General features: G+C 42.7%; 1 long non-coding RNA gene across 4 annotated transcripts; it reads left to right on the top strand.

Annotated features, from left to right (window-relative positions):
* The first annotated feature begins 2,118 nt into the window (after nt 1-2,118).
* On the top strand, nt 2,119-20,250 carry LOC125700356 (uncharacterized). 4 transcript variants are annotated; one of them, XR_007379878.1, is made up of 7 exons: nt 2,119-2,222; nt 2,736-2,828; nt 3,946-4,048; nt 8,145-8,227; nt 9,334-9,461; nt 11,764-11,934; nt 17,741-20,250. It is a non-coding gene; the product is annotated as an uncharacterized LOC125700356 (long non-coding RNA). The 4 variants fall into 4 exon arrangements; XR_007379877.1 differs by lacking the exon at nt 3,946-4,048 and having other exon boundaries at nt 17,741-17,797; nt 19,470-20,250; XR_007379879.1 differs by lacking the exon at nt 3,946-4,048 and having other exon boundaries at nt 17,741-17,797; nt 19,537-20,250.
* Nucleotides 20,251-20,386: the final 136 nt, after the last annotated feature.

The raw sequence follows: 20,386 nt of genomic DNA on the forward strand, positions 1-20,386 counted from the left end.
TGACTACTGCGTAACATAAGATGTCAAACCACGTATGTGACAGTACACAATTCAGCATCAACTCAGCAATGGCTGACATTACTCCCATAGGAATTCTAAAACACGGATCAGCGAAAGCTGAAATGTAAAATATCCAGTATTTTCATTAGCATTTTGTTGAAGTTGCTGTAATAATGTTGAACTTCCTCCATTTTACAGCCAGAGAGCATTGCCCTCTGAACAACGAGGAACAAGATTTGTGGTGTTCTGCTGAACTTTTTCCAACCCTACAGCATCCTTCAAAAGGCAATGGCACTAGTAGGCTGCATTTCTATATACCACCTCCCTGTGCTCTTGAGAACTCCACAACTCCAACAGAAGGTGTTATCATATTTAAAGATCTTTTGGCTTGCCCCTAAAGCAACTTTGTCCATGATTTTTGTTGCAACTTTTTCAACAGTAAGAAGATGCTGCCCAAGTCTCACCTTTGCAAAACCACCTAACATTCAAAACAAAAATGCTTAAAGTTGAGTGTGAATTCTTCTCTAATATAATGTTATAGGAAAAGCAGAGTACCTAGCATACACTGTGTGTAATGTTTTTATTAGAGGAAGAGGTGATCAGCATAATCAATTCCCAACCTGTTTCAAAATTCAGTTTCAAGTTTATATATGTGAAACCTGACGTAGGGATCTTATAAGAGCAGTTAGTCTATTCTCAGATAAAGAGAGTGGTGAGTCAGACTGCGAGGCACGCTGGTTTTGTACAAAGATCACGCTTACCCGTTCCAATTGTTTCATGTAATTCATAGTACTTGAGAATTTCCGGGTAGTCAATGACAGACATCCTGAGTTCCACAAGACCTTGAGATCCTCCAAGCACCTGCAGTGAGGAAGAGCCAGCAGGGTTTACATCCTACGTAGGACACACTCTTAGAAGCAGAAGGGGCAGCTCCAGCACTGCCCATCTCCTCACCAAAGCGCATCCTGTCTCACCTAGCAGTAACAAATCACACTGCATGGCTCGGACTTCTCTTATGCTAACAGTACAGAACACTGCTCAGAGCTTCGTGCCACAGAGCAGCAGCAGGGTTGGACTACAGCTTTAGAATCATAGAATCACAAGGTTGAAAACCACCTGCAAGATCATCTAGTTCCAACCGCCCTCCCATCACCACTGCTACCACAAGCACTGAACCAGATCTCGCAGCTCCTCATCCAGACACCTCTTGGACACTGCCAGGGACGGTGACCCCGCCACCACTCTGGGCAGCCATTAGCCTATCCTAATTCTGTTTCTCTTTCTGAGAGAAAAAGTTCTTCCTTATGTCTAACCTAAACCTCTTCTGGTACAACTTGGGGCCATCTCCTCGAGTCCTGTTTGTTGCCTGGGAGAAGAGGCCAAACCCCTCCTCATCACAAGGAGCTTCAGGAAGTTGTAGAGTGCAGTGAGGTCTCCCCTGAGCCTCCTCTTCTCCAGACTGAACAATCCCAGCTCCCTCAGCCACTGTTCACAAGACTTGTACTCCAGACCCCTCACCAGTTTTGTTGCCCTTCTCTGGACACACTCCAGGGCCTCAATGTCTTTCTTGCAGTGAGGGGCCTAAAACCAAACACAACACTCGAGGTACAGCCTCACCACAGCTGACTACAGGGGGATGATCACCTCCCTGCTCCTGCTAGCCACACTATTTCTAATGCAGGCCAGGAGGCCGCTGGCCCTCTTGACCACCTGGGCACGCTGCTGGCTCGTGTTCAGCCAAGCACCCCCAGGTCCCTTTCCTCTTAACAGTCAACCAGTCACTCAGCCCCAAGCCTGTAACGCTGCATGAGGGTTATCGTGGCCAATGTGCAGGACCCGGCACTCGGCCTTGTTGAACTTCGTTACGAAGCAGCGGGAAACTCTCCCCATAGGACTAAGCGGCTCAGCAGCGCTCTGTCCCTTAGCAGGGCTGTCTCAGCTTCGATTCCACCCCGCGCGCCACTCCGGCACAGCGCAGCCCGGCCTTTCTGCAGGCCGCCCGAGGAAGGACCGCTCCGCCCGATGAGCCCCGCCGACTCAGCGCAGACACACGGAGCGCTACTCCCAGCCCCCCCAACTTCCTTTCCAGGGCGACCCGGCCTCCGCCGCATACCGGAACCGCGCTCCGACGGGCCGAAAGCGAGCGGGGCAGCCGGCAGCTGCACAGAGCACAGCCCGGCCGACAGCTCGCGTTTGAACTTCGGTTTTAGAGCTTCTCGCAGGTAATCAAGACCAACAGGCTGTTGTCCCAGTGGTATAATTTTGGTGTATTGGTATATCTTGCTCTGACCTGTTTAGAACAAAACCCAAGTGGAGTAATAGGATACTCTGAATAAGGAAGTATTATATCAGTTGTTCTTTGTAAAGTTTGTAAAGTTATTGCATGAAATAGTTCTAAATGACCAGCGAGCCTCAAACGCAATAGCTCTTGCATGACTTCTTTCTCAGTTTGGTGTTTGCACAGACAGTTCATCTTAGTAGATGATCAGCTAAGGAAAATAATGCATCATGCCAAGGATACATAAGATAAGTGAGCAGCTTGGGATCTGTATAGTTGTACAGTGCTCATGGTCTTAGACAATATTTGCTTAGTGAGGTCACCTATTGAATGAAAGCCAAATATATAATGAATGAAAGTATGCCCAGGAGAAGAAGCCTCTGAGGCTTCTGAAGTGTCATTACAGAAAGCATGAACTCTGTTAAAGCAAACTCTTCTATTTTCTGTGTTATTCCAGGGAGGCCTTGATTACCACCTGAACACGTGCTGTGGAAGCCCAGCATGTGCAGCACCAGAGCTAATCCAGGGCAAAGCCTATATTGGCTCAGAGGTATGCAGACCAGAGTTTGTTTTACACCTCTCCCCTCTTTCCCTCCCCAGAGAGCGTTTGAAGGCAGTGGAGCTCAGATACGCTCACTTGGTTCCCCTCCTGAATTCTGCTGGGTTGCGTTGCTTAGTAGCTCTCAGAAGCTGTCAATGGCCACAGACTGAAAAGTGCAATGGGCCGCAGTTCACGCAGCTGGCTGGTTTGTCTCTGGCTAATCCTCATCTGTCTCCACCAATTGTTCCCTACTTTGGGGCTCTATGAAACAGCAACTTCAGAGATCTCCTTCTATTAGTCAGTTTTTGAAAGAGCAATTTGCTCTGTTAATTGTCCATCATTTGTCAAACTTTTGTGCGGTCTCAGGATCTTACGTGTTTTGTTAGACTTGTCTTTAGCTTCCAAGTTGCGTGTGAAGACTTGCTTCCACTGTAATGCACAATGTACTAAAAATTGAGAGACGAAAACGTGAAGAGTTTTTCCAGCTTTGATTTCATGTCTAGAACTTTGGAACCCAATACTTGCAGTTGTTAATCTGTCCAAACTGGTCTGGTTTGAAATGCCCTCATACTTCTTGAATTGCTCTGCTGTTAAAGATGGAGCAGTTCTTTCAGGTACCATTGCACCGCTGTTGATGGCTTCTAATTCTTGCTTTATTTTTTTTCCACAGACTGCTTCTCAAGCCTTCTTTTTCTTTACAGTCAAAGTGAGAATGGCATTGTGAGGTGTAGAGCCTTGTTGTGCCTGTACATAAAGAGAGCAGCAGCAGAGCCTCACAGCTGACTGCTGACAGCTCTCGTTGTAGCCAGTAACATGTAACTGTGCCAAATCCTTTGTGATGGGTTTGATTTCGTTTTTGCCAGTGAAATCCTTGTAGGTATAAGGTACTGCAGAAGGGTGATGAGCTAAGATGAAGATATTGGTTTTAGTAGTGCTTTAAGTTGAGTGGAAGTACAATTGAATTAGGGTCATATGCTTTCTCTGGAACCATAAGTTTTTTTTTCGTGAGGGAAAGAGCCAGCTTTTCATAGGCTGTGTGTGGCCTTTGGCAAGGGCAGGCAATACAATCTGTCAGTAAGGCATTTTAGGTGCTTCAGGTTTGTAAACTTGTCCTTTTATTTTTTAGGCAGATTTTTGGAGCATGGGAGTACTGCGGTACGCTCTGTTGTGTGGGTTTCTTCCTTTTGATGATGGCAGTGTGATGGCACTCTACAGGAGGATAAAAGGAGGTATCGATGGTGCTAGAATACACTGAGAAGGGAAATAGCTGAGCATGACAAGAGGCCTTGCTTTTCTGATGGCAGAACATGCTGAGCTGTAGTGTGTGTGGAAAGGCCTGTCTGCTGACTATTGTCCCCTTTTTTTTTTTTGCTGCTTTGTCTACCAGTATTTTGTGGATTTGGTTCTACACTTGGTTGGCCTATGTAGCCTGATTATATAATGTGATAGCGTGGAGAGTTTAAGGAGAAGTATTTACTTCCCAATGGGCTAATTTTTGTATCTGGTTCTTCAACTGGCTGCTCCCTATTACTACCTGTAGTAAAGATATAAATACATTGTTTGATTTACCAGAAATTAATGTTATTGAATGCCAGCTCTTCTCATGTCTAGGAAGAGCAAAGTTCTGCATCTACTATCAAGATTTCCTCTTCCAGAATCAGGAGGAAATGTAGGGACCCCACTGATTGCCTTCGAATTCAGCAGTTCGTTCTGTTTCCTTTCAGAGCGCACAACAACCTGAGCGTGTTAATCAAGAGACATGGCTTTTTATTCTGGTGTGAACTATGTTGTGCATTGAGCCTTTGTCCCTTTGTAATTAGGACTTTGTCCATTTCTGCAGGACTGCAGAAAATCCTTTGTGCTAATCAACACTCCAATTTGCAGAACGTGGCAAATGGAAAATGATCCAACTGCTTCAGGTGTACATTTCCTTAAAATTGTGAATAGTTTTGGACTGAGAGTTTGTTAGCAGAATGGAGCTCTTGAAGCTGTCCAAGATTGTTTCTGCACCACTTAGTTCTATCTGTCTGATGCACACAGGAGCTGAGGGCTGCATTGCCTGAACTGGTGGAACTTGTTTAAGTGAACTGGGATGAGCAAGTTTCAGAACTGAGTCAGAATGCAGTAAAAAATGGATAATCTCACAAGTATTAAGATACTGGCTTGCTATTTCTGCACTGAATTTGTTTTAATTGTATGTGGCTGTGATCTGAGAAGTGCTTGAAATGCAGACACCTAGGCATTGTTGTGTAATTGACTTTCGCACGTTACAGATCCTGAAATATCCTGGAATCTAAAACTCAGAATTGGTTTAAGTCTACTGCTTGACTCTAATCAGGATCATAGCATCTGTGTTCAGTGTTCTTTTCCCTGTAATGCTCCACATCGCTTCATTTGGGAAGTACTTAAGGAAATTGACTATGTGCCATAACTGTTGTTAGAACAAAGTATTTCTGGTGTGATCTTAGGCATTTTGTAGCTCTTGTGAGCAGTTTCCCTTCCAGCATTGCCCTCAGCCAAGTACGTGTTAATTTTTACCATTAAATTTATTCAAGCTATTCTTAAAGCAGAGTTTGTAATCTCTGTTCCTGTGCTTTGAAAGAAAAGAGATGTCAATATCATCCAAATAATTTAATAGTTCCTTTTGAGCTAGTTGTTCAAGGTTCATTCTCAATCCTCTCTTATTTTAGTTAAGAAAATAACTTTTTTTATTGCAGAGAGGAAAATACACTGTTCCAAAATGGCTTTCACCTAGCAGCACGCTGCTACTTAATCAACTGCTACAGGTAAAAGAGCTGCTTCTATTCAGATTGATGTACAAAATGCTGTTGCATAAGCTCAAAACACTGATGGAGTGCTTAGAAAATATGCGGTGTTTAAACAAGTTAAACTGTTCCACGCCTGATATCCTTGAAGAAAAGGTTAGCATTGCCTTGTGCTGAAAATTCTCAAATAATAACGTAGTACTAGTTAATGGTTATAGAAATAATTACAGTTTTAATAATTAAACAGTCTTCAAGCAGCTTGCATTTGGATGTTCTTAATTGTGCTGTATAATTAAAAGCAATTTGTAAACAAAAGATGTTTCATAAAGGAAGCTGAACGTACTAAGTATGCCTTTGGGCTGTATCTACGCAGTCTCAAATACAAAATCCTGGTGGAGCATTTAGAGAACCTATGGTTACAGTAACTGTTCTTCACAGCTCAGGCGTTTGACCTTCCTTTTGGTGAAGTGAATAAATACCGCTGGTCTCTATCTGTGCTTCTAGGCACCTTGAAGTTCTTAGGAAAAGAATAACTGTCTGCAGTTCTTCTTGATGATATAAGTAACAGCTTGAATGTTGCTGCCCACTAGGTAGACCTAAAGAAGCAGATTACAGTTAAACACCTGTTAAATCACCCTTGGCTCATGCAAGGTTATTCTGATGCTGTTCAGTGGCAAAGTAAATACCCAGTAAGTACGCACACTCGAAAAAGCCTAAGTATTTTCTGGAATCTTTTCTGGACCACTGGCATCCTCACAGAATAGGAGTGATAATACGTTTCTTCAGAGGCTGCTGACAAGTGGTGACTCTTGGGGGTCCATTTTGGCGCCCTCAATACTTTTGTCAGTGACAGAGAGAATGGAACTAGAGAGCACCTTCAGAAAGTTTGCAGGCAGCCCCATGCTGAGAGGTGCGGTGGATAAAACAGGAGGTAGGGATGTCTCGTCCCTGATGGTAATCAAGGCTGGGTTGAATGAGGTCCCGGACAGTTTGATCTGGTGAGTTGCAACTTTGCAACTTGGAGCTTGATGGTCTTTAAGGTCCCTTCCATCTCAAGCCATTCTGTGGGTCCTCTGGAACTGTGCTTGTCCTCCTTATCTCTCAATTGTCTGACCTGTGTGAGAGGTTGGGGTAGCGGGGTTGGGGTGGGGCTGGGAACTGGGTGTGTGAGGGAGATTCTTGCTGCAGATACTGAGAAGTTGCTGTGTATTTGCAGCCAATGGCTGCTGCTGGCCACTGGGTGCCACTGTTTCCCTGAAGAACAGCTGTTGCTGATGGTACCACCGTGTGCTGTGCATGCCATGCAACTGAATAATTAAGGAGGGATAGAGGTGTAACTTCTGCTCCCGTGAAAATTTCATCTGCTGTCAGGCTTTTGTACTTGAATTCAAAACCTGTTGCCACAGAGGGACCAGTTGCTGAAGTTTGGTGACTCTTTCTCAGGGGTCGGTGCTGGGTCCGGTCTTGTTCAACATCTTCATCAATGACCTTGATGAGGGGATGGTGGCCACCCTCAGCAAGTTTGCTGATGACACGAAGTTGGGAGGATTGGCTGACGCGCCTGAAGGCCGTGCTGCCATTCAGCGGGAGCTGGACAGGCTGCAGAGCTGGGCAGTAAAAAACCAGATGAGGTTTAACAAAAGCAAGTGTAGAGTCTGGCATCTGGGGAGGAATAATTGCGTGCACCGGTACAGGTTGGGGGATGAGCTGCTGGAGGGGAGCTCTGCAGAGAGGGACCTGGGTGTCCTGGTGGACGACAGGTCGGCCATGAGCCAGCAGTGTGCCCTTGTGGCCAAGAGGGCCAATGGCATCCTGGGGTGCATTAAAAAGTGCGTGTCCAGCAGGTCGAGGGAGGTGATCCTCCCCCTCTGCTCTGCCCTGGTAAGGCCTCATCTGGAGTACTGCACCTAGTTCTGGGCTCCCCAGTACAAAAAAGACAGGGATCTCTTGGAAAGAGTCCAGCAGAGGGCCACAAAGATGGTGAAGGGCCTGTCCTATGAAGAAAGGCTGAGTGAACTGGGTCTGTTCAGCCTCGAGAAAAGAAGACTGAGAGGGGACCTGATCCAGGTCTATCAGTATCTGAGGTGTGGGGGGCAGAATGGCGAGGCCGGACTCTTTTCAGTGGTGAATGGAGACAGGACAAGGGGAAACGGCCAGAAACTGCAGCATAGGAAGATCCACACAAAATGTGCGAAGGAACTTCTTTACAGTGAGGTGACGGAGCACTGGAACAGGCTGCCCAGGGAGGTGGTGGAGTCTCCTTCTCTGGAGATGTTCAAGACCTGCCTGGATGCCGACCTGTGCGACCTGCTGTAGGGAACTGCTTTGGCAGGGGGGTTGGACTCGATGAGCTCTGGAGGTCCCTTCCAACCCCTACAATTCTGTGATTCTGTTTACTCCTTGCAGTATTTAGCCCTGATACTAACTATTTAAAATAGAAAATCTGAAATGGTGGCTAACTATTGACTCGATTGCTGCATATCAGAAGACTATCGTGGTGATATTGGCTCTGTGAGATGACTTGGAAGCTGTTCCTTCAGTATAGGTCTTGTTCTTGCAGCTGGGGCACCTTGATGAAGACTGTGTAACAGAACTTCCTGTGTTTCACAACCAGAGCAGAGTATGTCGGCATTAATATCAGAGGTAATAAATGTATGTAACTCATTGTATTTAAGCTCATTCCTACAGTAAATAACCTTTCTGTGTTAACAGACTCTAATGCTCGCTTACTCTCAAACATGAAGTATTTTATACCTTTCAGAGCTAAGGTACGCCTGCTGAACTCCGTATAGTCTATCTGTAGCTAATAACTACATTTCTGAAGTTCACATTTATTCTATTTTTCTCCTTTAATTTTGTTTTCTAAGTCTTTCTGTTATTTTCTACCATGTTAAAATCCTTATGAAAGGAATCCATTCCAGTAACTTTTGAAAATAAATGAGAAAGCTAAACTGAGTGCTTCTAGAGATACTGTATAAATGTCACTAATGACATTCCAAGCTGCAGAAGAGATTTAAAACAGGATGTGTACTCTGGCTTTAACCTGAATCTGAAAATTGTTTCTTGAAATTGAATTGTCTTTCTATTAAATAGGAAGTGGTAGAATTTGGAAGGATTGTTAAGATTTCCATATAACTTTAGTAGGAATAGATATAAAACGTAAGTTTTACCCAGGAGAGGCGTTTCTACTTTTTTTCAGGTACAGAAAATAATAAGAACAATCTACCTACAAGGGGAAGAAGTTCTTCCATGTTAGTCTGTGATATTTTCACAGTCCTTTATTAAAGGACTTTTAATGCCTTATAATTGTACTACACTGTGAGTCTATCAAGCAATTCATCCATGGTTCTCACGGTCGTCAAAAAGCTGCTGAAAATCAAGTTGAATGTTGATGCTCCTTGGGGCTGGGCTGAAACATGACCCCCAAAAATGGGAGTCCAGATGAAATACTGTGCAAAATGCATTAATAGGAGGAGCTTTGCCATTCACTTCAGTAGAGACATTCTGGCACCAGCTTTACTCTTCACTTTCAGCAATTGTACTGCTCTCAAGCAAAAACAAGAACAGTCTGCTTCTTTATCTTAAACTTGTTGTGTGAGCAGCTAAGGTCTGAAACTAGCCTAATGTGATCAGACATGAAGGTTGCACATCAAGGGGAAAATATTCCAGACATGCAGAAACGTTTAGAACGCAAAGCTTTCTTTGTACTGACAAGTTCTCCGAAGAGATCTAAATACTCTTGTTTTCAGGTGGAATTATGACCGGATGTTAGCAACCTATCTCTTGATTCAATCCAGGAAGGTTCGTGGCAAGCGCATCCACTTAAGAATTCCATCACAAACGACGTGCCAGTACAACACAGCCAGCAAGCCAGGGGGTAAGTGTTAGAGTTCAGCACAACATTCTGGTAAAAATGCTTCTGTGTGCTAAAGCTCTGCCTGGTAAACAGCCTGGTGGCCTAAACATCTGTAAGAGAGATGTGTGCTGCCAGTCTTGGTCGTCAAATCTTGTTCTGTGTTAAGGCCACTCACTTTGTGTATGAAGGCAGAGGATGTAATCTCTCTAGATTTCAGGGAGGCCTTTGATCCTGTCCTTCGTGGCATCCTTCCAGACAAGTCATCCAAATGTGAGATGGACAGGTACAGGCAGTCACATATGACATCTGAGAGTGCAGACAGTGCACTGCAAGTGGTTTAACCATATGTCAGGGCAGGTTACTCGTCTATTAATTACGGAAGTTCTCACAAGGAGCGTGCCTTTAGATGCATTCAGATAATGAGACAATTGCTGTGTTCCTAAAACTAGCACGTGGTTCCACTTCTCATGGAGATGTAGTAGAAAATTTCTTCAACGTTCATTATGTTTTTTTGTTTTTTTCTGGGCTGCTATTTTGAGTGAAAGAGAAGGGTATGCTTTTACTTAACTGTGCTCTTATTGCATCTTGCTTCTAAATGAAATGTAACCTGTACTTTCACATATCTACTCGGTGTGGCATTGAAAATACTTAGGCTAGCAATGTTAACACTTGCATTTACGTGATGGACCAGAAATGTGTCCATGCTATAGCAGCTCCTCTGAGTTACAAAGATGTTTGTCCTCATCCTTAGTGCTGATACTGCACGTGTTAACTCTGCCCTTTAAAGTACTAAGCATTTTTTACAATTGAAGATTCTTCTGTTCCAAGTGCTAGGGAATATTGTTCAGAAATGCTCGATCTCTGCAGGCTAATGTGTTACTAAGAGTTACTGAACATACCACTTTCCTTTGTTAAGTGTTCAACGAAGTGCATTACAAAGGCTAGTTGTTCACACAGGTTTTATTTTTGTCTTAAGACTGCATGTGGTAACTTCTGATGTTGGTCTTACAGTAAGTTTAAAAAGTAAAAGTAGGTATTTCTTACATGAGAAGTGCAGAAGTGTGATTTCAGCTCGTTTTTGTTAGATATTCCTGAGAGTTAAAAAATTAAAATACTTTTGTTGATCTATTGGAAGTTCTTACATTCAGGATAGGTTAAAGCAGTACTTAGAGATATAACAATAAACGGTGGAAGTATCTCTTGGAAGTGTTGGGAAAACATGGCTGTCTGGGGCCAACTGCTGCTATGGAAAGCTGAATCTTCGAGCTTTATTGAGTTGTCTCCACAAATTCAAAGCTGCTCTACAGAGCTCTTTTCCAACATGTGGACAATAGAACTTTTTAGGCCGTTACTCAACATGTAGTATTAACTGTGGTGATGCAATTCGCACCTTTCACATAAAGGAAAATGTGCTTGATGTGGAATGCAACCTTTTGACATAGTAAATTCCTCAGTGTTTGTCCTGAGACCAGTAGCAGAACAAGAAACCAGTTCTGGTCCTCATCCCTTCCAAACCTGCTGTACTGCACTGCGCCAGCCCCTCAAAGACTTTTGAATTACAGAGCTCTGGGGGGATCAGTCTCAGTTTTCTGTTGTGGTCTTGTTGTTCTAGTAAAAACCTATTTTATCACTCTGAAGATGCAGACTAGAGATAGATAGGAGGCTGGCTTTAAAAAAAAAAAAAAATTGCTAATCGTGAGAAATCCTGACTGAAGTAAATCCTCTACTGCAGAAACGTACCTGCTTTGGTTTGGATACTTTCTTTCAGAGAGCCAGTGCACAACAGTCATCGCAGTTAAGAAGCCCAAAACATCAACAAATACATATGAACTGACAGCAATGGAGATTCTTCCGGAGAGGAGGGAAGTGTACAGTTATCTATATATGTTTTTGGTTCAGAGCAGTGCTACCTTAATCAGTGAACAGCCTAGGAGACATTGTTTGCAACAGCAAGCTGTATTTCCTTTCTCTTGGTTAAAATTTTCCTAAAACCTCTTGCTGTATTCCCTGGGAAGCACTGAAAGCAGAAAATAAATAAATAAATAAATAAAATAAATTAAAACTAGAAGTCACTCATCTTCAGAATGCATTCCTGTTTTCCATAACATAAATCCCATCTTGTTCCATTTTCCCTGAGTGCTGCAGTTTTAAAATGCATCTCTGAGCTTAAAGCTCAACTGACATGTAAGCAGAAACTCTCATAATACACAACACTTCCTTTTGTTTTCTTCATTCTGATCTGATCATATTCTAATAGTGCATATGAAATAACTACAGTCTGATTGCTGAGGAAAAGTAACTAATTAATTTGGTTTTGTAACAGGTGTCATTCTGTGGATTTAGATCTCAACCTAGCTCATGTGGAGAGCAGCCAAAAGAAGAGAAAGGCCAAACGACTTGGAAGTCTTCAAAGAGGCCTGGATAAAGTGATTACAGTGCTTACAGCAGGCAAAAAAGGAAGTGATTCAGCAGACATGGGCCAAGAAAACTTAAGGTATGTTTGCTAGAGAAATATTTTATGGGAGTGATAGCTCTTGAAAACATTTCATACTATTAGGAATGGCCTTGTGAAAAATTCTGTGATCTGAGTTGCCTGCGCTCTGTAGAAAATCGCACTTGCTCGTCCTGTTTTTCTATTGATATAATGGCCCTGTTATTGCCCAGGGATTTAGTGCTGGCTTCAGCTCAGGTGAGTCACCAGCACGTCATGGGAGAGGGCTGACCATTGCTTTTTGCATGCCATCTCTCCAAACTGGAGGAGGATGCAGGATGGGTTTAAAGGAGTCCTAGCTGAAAATATTGAATGATGTTATTTCTGTAGAGGTACCGCTAGCTTTCCCTCTGGTTTGAGGGAGCTTTGATAACATTCCTTGCTGGCTGTTTTCCTTAGTTCAGGAGTGATACACTTGGAAAGGAGTTCTCTAGCATCTTTTCTGGAATTCAATAGAGTCCAGATTAAAGATTTAAAGATTAATAAATTCAGCTGGTGAAGGAATTTCTGATGCGGTCAGTGTGACTTTTGATTTTCAAAGTTTTGATGTCTCTGCAGCCAAGCCATATTTTTTTTATTACTAAGTCTTTAAACAGCCTTAAAAATAATAATTACTTAGTGCACTGCATACAACACTTTTGCATGAAACTTACACCAGGCAAAGTCGATATATAGCATCAGTTTTAGATTTTTAGAATCTGCATACATTGACTTTTCCATGAAGTGAACAGAATCATATAAATCACTTGAGAGGAATTTAAATTTGAATCAGTAGATGACATGTTCAAAAAAATTGTGATTCATGTGAAAACAAGGCTGTTATGAAGGCATAAACAGTTCCATAAAAGAAACTGACGCATCTCTCCAGCTAGCTGTCTTCTGGAGCTGTAGCTTTTAGGGACATCTCCAGTACAGTCACAGGAACAAGGAGTCTGGAAGGGAGACCTCTGGAGATCATCTAGTCCAGCCTATGCTAAAACAAGTTCTCTACATTAAATAGTGCTGGAAAACATCCAGGGGAATTTTGAATATCTCCAGAGAAGGAGACTTCACAGTCTTTTTGGGTAGCTTGCTCCAGGGCTCTGACACCCTCAAGGTAAAGAAGTTATTTCTCATGCTTGTGTGGAACTTCCTGTGTTCCAGTTTGTACTCATTGCCTCTTGTCCTGATGTTGATCACCTCTGAAAATCATCCGACACCTTGACACACTTGACACCTATGATTCAGATATTTGCAAACATTGATCCCCTCTCAACCTTCTCTTTCCCAGGCTGAACAGCCCCAGGTCTCTCAGCCTTTCCTCATAAGGGAGGCACAGCTAGACTGTGCCATTGATCACAGCCCTGGCTTATCAGCCAGTTCTCAATCCACCTCACTCTCCAGTATTTATCCCACACTTTCTAAGCTTACCTATGAGGATGTTATGGGAGACAATGTCAATTCAGTGTCTTGCTGAATTCAAAGTACACAGCAGCTGCTGCTCTTTCCTCATCTACCCAGCTGGTCATGACATCATAAAATCCTTAGAGTTGGAAATGGACCTCTGAATGCCATCTAGTCCAAGTCCCGTGCAATGAACGGCGACATGCACAGCTAGATCAGGTTGGCCAGGGCCTGATCCAACCTCTCCTTGAGAGTCTTCAGGGATGGGACATCCACCGCATTATGAGACAGCCTGTTCCAGTGCCTCACCACAGAAGAGTTCTTCCTTATGTAAATCTACCCTCTTTGAGCTTGAAACCATTTCCCCTTACTCTGTCAGACCCAGCTGAAGATTCCGTCCCCTTTTTTGTCCACTGAACAGTCCACCCATCAAATCCATACCTTTCCAATTTGGAGAGAAGTATGTTGTGGGATACCATATCAGAGGCCTTACTGAAATTGAGATAGGTGATATCAGTGGCTCTTCCCTTGTCCATTGACTTGTCCACTATGTGACGCCATCATGGAAGGCCGCTAGTTGGTCAAGCAGGATTTGCCCTTGGTGAAGTCATGCTGATTCTCCTGTATCACCTCTTTGCCTTCTATCTGCCTTAGAATGGAATCACAGAATGTCAGGGGTTGGAAGGGACCTCTAAAGATTCATCTATTCTAGCCCCCCTTGCTGGAGCAGGAAGCTCCTATATTAGGTCACTCAGGAACACTTCCAGGTGGATTTTGAATGTCTCCAGGGAAGAAGACCCAACGACCTCTCTGAGCAGCCCATTTCAGTGTTCTGTTACGCTCACCTAAATAATTTTTTTCTCATATTTATGTGGAACCTCCTGTGTTCCAGCCTGCGCCCACTGCCCTTTGTCCTATCACTGGGTGTCACTGAGAAGAGCCTGGCTCCATTCTCCCTGACACTCACCCTTTACGTATTTATAAACATTAATGAAGTCACCCCTCAGTCTTCTTCAAGCTAAAGAGACCCAGCTCCCTCATTCTTTCCTTGTAAGGGAGATGTTGCACTCCTTCCACCATCTTTGTGTCTCTGTCCTGCACTCTCTCAAGCAGTTCCCTGTCCTTCTTGATCGAAGGGGCCCAGAGCTGGACGTAATATTCCAGATGCGGTCTCACCAGGGCAGAGTGGTGGGAGAGGAGAGCCTCTCTCGCCTACTGACCACAGCCCTTCTATTACACCCCAGGATGCCTTTTGCCTTCTTGTCCACAAGGGCACAGTGCTGGCCCATGGTCATCCTGCTGTCCATCAGGACTCCAGGTCCCTTTCCCCTGCTCTCCTCTCCAACAGGTCTGTCCCAGCCTACACTGCTACCTGGGGTTGTTTTTGTCCAGATGCAGGACTCTACACTCGCCCATGTTACATCGCATTGAATTCCTCCCTGCCCAACTCTCCAGCCTGTCTAGATCTAGCTTCCAGGAGGATCTGTTGCATGATTTTTCCTGACACAGAGGTGAGACTGACAGGTCGGTAGTTCTCCGGGTCATCCTTTTTACCCTCTTTAAATATGGGCATGATGTTACCTTTTTTCCAGTCTCCAGGGACTTTACCTGATTGCCACAACTTATATCATCGAGAGTGGCTTGAAGATTGTATCAGCCAATGCCATTAGGAGCGGGATGCATCTCATTAGACTTGTGGATGTGTAAAATAAACAGGGTGGATAAATAAATGTGGATGTATGCAATAAAATGGTACCAGATCAGTCAAACATGATTTCCCATCGGTGAGCCCATGTTGACCAGTCCTGATAACCCTCTTTTCTTCCACTGCTTGGAGATGACATCTAGAATAAACTGCTCCATCATCTTCCCAGTGACAGAAGTGAGGCTTCCTGGCCCATGGTTTCTTGGCTCTTCTTCTTGCCCTTTTTGAAGAGTGAACTGACATGACTATCCTCCAGTCCTCAGGCACCTATCCTGTTCTCTCTGGCCTTTTAAAAATGAAAGAGAGTTGTTCAGCAGTCACTTCTTCTAGCTCCCTTGCTGCTTGTGGGTGCATGCCATCAAAGGCCATGGATTTGTGTGCATTGAGTTTGCCTAGCCTATCTCTAATCAGATCCTTCTCGACCATCAGGAAGTCTTCCTTTCTCCCGACTCATTCTCTTACCTTCAGAGTCTGGGTTTCTGCAGGGCAGTCTTATCAGTCAAGACTAAAGCAAAAGCAGCATTCAGTAACTCCACCTTCTCACTGCCCTTTGTTGCCAGGACCCACTGCATTTGGTAGTGGGACCTCACTTTCCCTCATCTTCCTTTTGCTATTGATTTACTTACAGACGCCTTTCTTGTTGTCCTTGACCTCCCTCACCAGATATAATTCCAGAAGTGTCCTAGCCTTCCTTCTTGTAGCCCCGCACGTCCTGACAACATTTCTATATTTCTACAAAGCGGACAGACCCTTTTTCACATTTCACAGACTTTCCTTTTTTCCATTTGAGATTTCTCTTGAGCTCCTCGCTCATCGTTGCAGGTTTCCTGCCACCTGCGCTTGATTTCTTACCCATAAGGATTCCCCAACTGTGAGCTTGGAAGAAGTGGTGCTTGAATGTCTACCAGCTCTATTGGACTCTCTTACATTATTTATTGGGCATTAGCTCCTTCTGTTGTTACAAAATCATCCACGGGCAGTAAGAGGCACCTGTATCCACCGAAAGATAAACTTCTTTATCCTGTTCCCCCAGCTGTAATTTAAGCAATGGAACTGCTAGTGTAGACTTCCCAAATTCCCGTCCTTCATCTATGCAACCAGAAATTGTTCCCTCTTTCTCAGTAATTTACACATTACTTTCATTCCAATGGGGCGGTGCCCTATCTGGGCTCTTCCAGCCCCCATGTCTCTCTGAGTGGATCCCTGGGTCCTACGGCCCCACTCCAGTGCCGCGACACTAACAGCTGCTGTTATTCCCAATTTACCTCCTCCTCTCCAGAGGCTCCCAGTACCAACACTGGGATTCTCTCTGCAGAGGCTAGTCTTACTTCCAGTGCCATGTCCTCTCCACCTCCCCCTTTGCAAGTCATGCTGTTTACAGCAGCAGTCTCCACCTGCAGCTCACTCTCTCACACCAGGTTCTGCTCGCAGGGGAACATTGTGGGGGGTTGCTCTCACACCAGCGCAGGCAAACTCACTTTCTCTTTAACCCTTTTTCCTTTGTCGTACCCTCAGTTATACTTCCACATATCCTCCATTCTACTTCTGTATACCAGTAACAATTACCTTTCTTATACCATCAAAACAGTTTGTCCCATTCCTTTCAAAATCCACAAATCAAACCGTACAATTCTTCAACTTCCACAAACACCCAGCACTTGGTCTCTCATGATTAGGGTACTCAATTAGAAAACTGGTCCCATTTTTCCATTTATGTTCCTAGTTTCTTATTTAATATTCCCCCTGGCCCTCCTGCAACATCCTTCCAGTGTGACAACATACACCTGAGAGGTGTTTTGTTTATTTGTTTGTTTGTTTGTTGTTGTTGTTTTGTTGGTATTTCTTTCCCTTGCGACCCTCCCATAGTACTCTTTTGTTGTTTTATTAGTTTATTAACGTTTCCACAAATTACTCCTTTTACCCTGAAGTTTCCCTAAAATGATCCCCAAAACTTGTTCCACCACTGTTGTCCACACTCCAGACATGAGTAACATCAATCCCCTTAATATATCTCTTTACAAGCTAAACATAGTATAACATAATCTGGACAAAATAATATGTGAAATATGCACCTTTCTTCCGGTCTGTCACTGTGATTTATGATATATAAGTTCCCATATTCATCCCACTCCAAAAAGTTCATTTGCATTTACACTAAAAACCATTCAGATTACCTTTTTCTCAATTTATCAAAAATAAGAATTTTACTTCTTTATTGGTGAACAAGAGGGATGGGAATGTAACAAAGGACCTTTGACTTAAGGCACTTGATTAAGAATTGATTTTTTTAATGACAGATTCAATTTTGTTTTAAAAACCAAAACAAAACATTTGGCAATCAAAGAAAAGCTATATAAATACTGGTTAATAAGCTTTAATATCATACCAAAATACTTTTTCACGTCAGTTAATATAGTTAATAAGGTATTTGTGGATTTTGTTTATATACATACAATATATGGCTTTATTTCACAAAAACAACAACAAACACCAAAGCATTGCTAACAGCAACAATTAGTCACTTTAAACAGATGCTGACAGTGAGCATGAGATTATTTGCCTCCTTTATACTCGTCCATTAAGATCTCATTTTAATCATTTGTTTAGAAGCCATTTTTTGTCCTGCTTATTTGATACTTAAGGATTTTGAATCAGATTCTGTGAATTCTTTTGCCTGTGAAATATCCTGAAGCTAATTCTGCACCTTTTTTATCTCGGCAGCATTGAAAGGTTTCTGTCCAATGCACAGTTCAAGTTGCAGTGATGCTGAATTCACAGGTGAGAAACAGGAGGAGCTTGCTTGATTTTGGTATTCAGCCTTTTGTTCACTCCTGACTGAACAGGCCCTATGGATGAGAACTTTGACTGAGAAAGAGAAATTTCAGAACAAAAATCTACAGAGTGCTGCAGTCTCCAGAAAGGTTTCCAAGTATTTCTCAACTGCAAGATAGATTGCTGCTCACAGGAAGCAGTGTGATCCATTTTGCCGAAGGATGCAAAAAAAAATCCTGCCCCTTTTGATTTTTGATGCCTTTCATCGTTCTTCATATCGGAAAATGTCTTAGCTGGTTCAGCTGGGATAGAACTGTTGTTTTCAGAGTTTCTGGTATGATGCCATCCTTTTGATTCAAGGAGAAAAACGATGATAACACAAGGATGTTTATAGTGGCTGATAAGCAGTGTTCTACAGAGCCAAGGCCATTCTCAGAGAAGGGCCCAAGGTGCTGGGAGGGAACAGAATTCAGCTTAAACTGAGTGAATCCAACAGGCCGACCATCTCTTTCAGTAGTTCTACAAAGGTATCTGTGGGAATGAAATGCTGTTCCTGCATTTAGAACTAGCAAGATGAGTATTTTATGGTCTCTGCTGCCATTTATTGTCATTTATTGGTACTCACAATTCTTCTGGGGATTCTCTTCATTCCAATAAAGGGGGGTCTTTAATAATTCCTAACTTGTCCTTTAGGTAATCCTTCCATATTTATGCACGCTTAGTAGATAAGATGAAATAAGAAGTACCAAAATTGTAACTTCTGTATTATGGACTATTCTGTTTTGCCAAGAAGCCCTCAGCAAAAGAACAACTTAAGGGGCCTTTGACATGAGGTCAAACTGTCCCTCTTTTGGATTAGGAGGAATGCAACTGATGCTCCCCTACATTTTTCCTTCCAACTTACCTCTATCCCAGGACAGCAGGTGTCCAGGAATAATGGTCTAGTGTTGAATGAGCAAATGTGAGAAGTTAATTAGCAATATACGCTTAGCTAGCAACAATTCATCTTCAGCCAGTAGCCGTATGTTTAGTTGAGTGTTGGGAAATTTGTGAGCCTGCAGTACTCAGCCAATGTGGAATCAGGGCAGGGAGAGAGAAGCGAAGGGCGATAGGGAATGAAAGACCTGATGGCTGTTCTATACTGGAATGTCCCCTAACACCTTTCCCACAATGTAATCTGCCAGTTAGGGGTGGTTTTTGGAGGTAGTAGTTCAGATACGATCAGTAAGGAACTTCATTTTCAGATTGGCAGGGTTTTTAGGAGCTCCTATCTCCTTCGTTCACTTGACAACTGGTGTCTTTAAAGAACTGGAAACAGCATTTATGACTATACTGTTGCAGGGACTTCAGAAGGTTTCTTCCTGTGATAAACCTAACTGCAGCTTTTCCATATTTGATTATGGATTGGGGATTATTGCCAAGCCTAGTAGGGGTATGAAAGAACAACAAAAGAATAAATGTTCCAAGAATTGTTATGGGCTATGGATATATCCAATTCTGCTTACTAATTAAAAAAAAAAAAAATCAATTCTATGCTTTGTGGAAAGCAGCATCTTCTCTTGAAATCTTATTTGTCTTATGAAAAAACACTTTTCTTTCTCAGCTTTGGTGCTGTTTTGTTCTTGATCTGCTTTGTGTAGTAACATGACAATTTTCTAATGACAGCTCTCTCCCACAGTCAATGCAGCTAACATCTCCTGCATGCAACACATGAATCTTCCTGGATTTCATTTCTGTATTTGCAGATTTCCAGGAGAGTGCAATGGAAACAGCCACAGGTTTTGCAAGAATGGGACTTATTTATTTCTTTGATCCATATTCCAATAATATTATTGTATAAATAAATATGAAGCTTGAATTTTGCCAAGTTTTGAACTTTGAATGGACTTTGGCCTGTTTGAAGAAAGAATGTTCCTGAGCCTTTTCAGCATCACCAATCACCTGGCTTGCCTGGGTGGCATTAGCTGAAGAGTCATTGTCTTGGGCTGAAGATAACATGTACAATGTCCTTAATATATATGAGTAACAAAGCTTCTTTGTAATATATACAAAACATACATACAACATACAATAAGAAAGCATAACACTAGTGGGAATTTGGGCCTTGCTTTTGTGAAATGAATGCATCAGTGTCTGATTCAAGGGAAGCGGTTGCAATTTTGAAGTTCTCAAGGGTGTTTGTCAGAGGTTTTTGATGAAATATTGCTCTTTCTGTGATTCATCTTTGAAAACAGAGTGTTCACAAATGCGCCTACTGACAAAAAGTAATGACAATAATAAAGCAATAATGACTATAATGACTGTGAAGCAAGGGATATTGTTCTCTGGTAAGACAGCTCTTACAAATGTCTCGTAAAGAGACATAATCAAATATTTATTTTTGTTGAATGTCTAATTGTAACTCAATATATTCAATTTGAAAATTTGCAGCTAATGTATTCATGTTGACATAAAATAAAAGCGAGACTCTTTTTAAGTCTTTTAAGTCTTGAAGCCTATTCTCAAATTTCTTTATCAGAAATAAAAGCATGGATGTATATTTTTCACTGCTCACAGGACTCTGTTTAGCCAGCATATCAAAACACATGAAATCAT

This window comes from Lagopus muta, chromosome 14 (assembly GCF_023343835.1).
Source record: "Lagopus muta isolate bLagMut1 chromosome 14, bLagMut1 primary, whole genome shotgun sequence".
In the NCBI taxonomy this organism is placed as follows: domain Eukaryota; kingdom Metazoa; phylum Chordata; class Aves; order Galliformes; family Phasianidae; genus Lagopus; species Lagopus muta.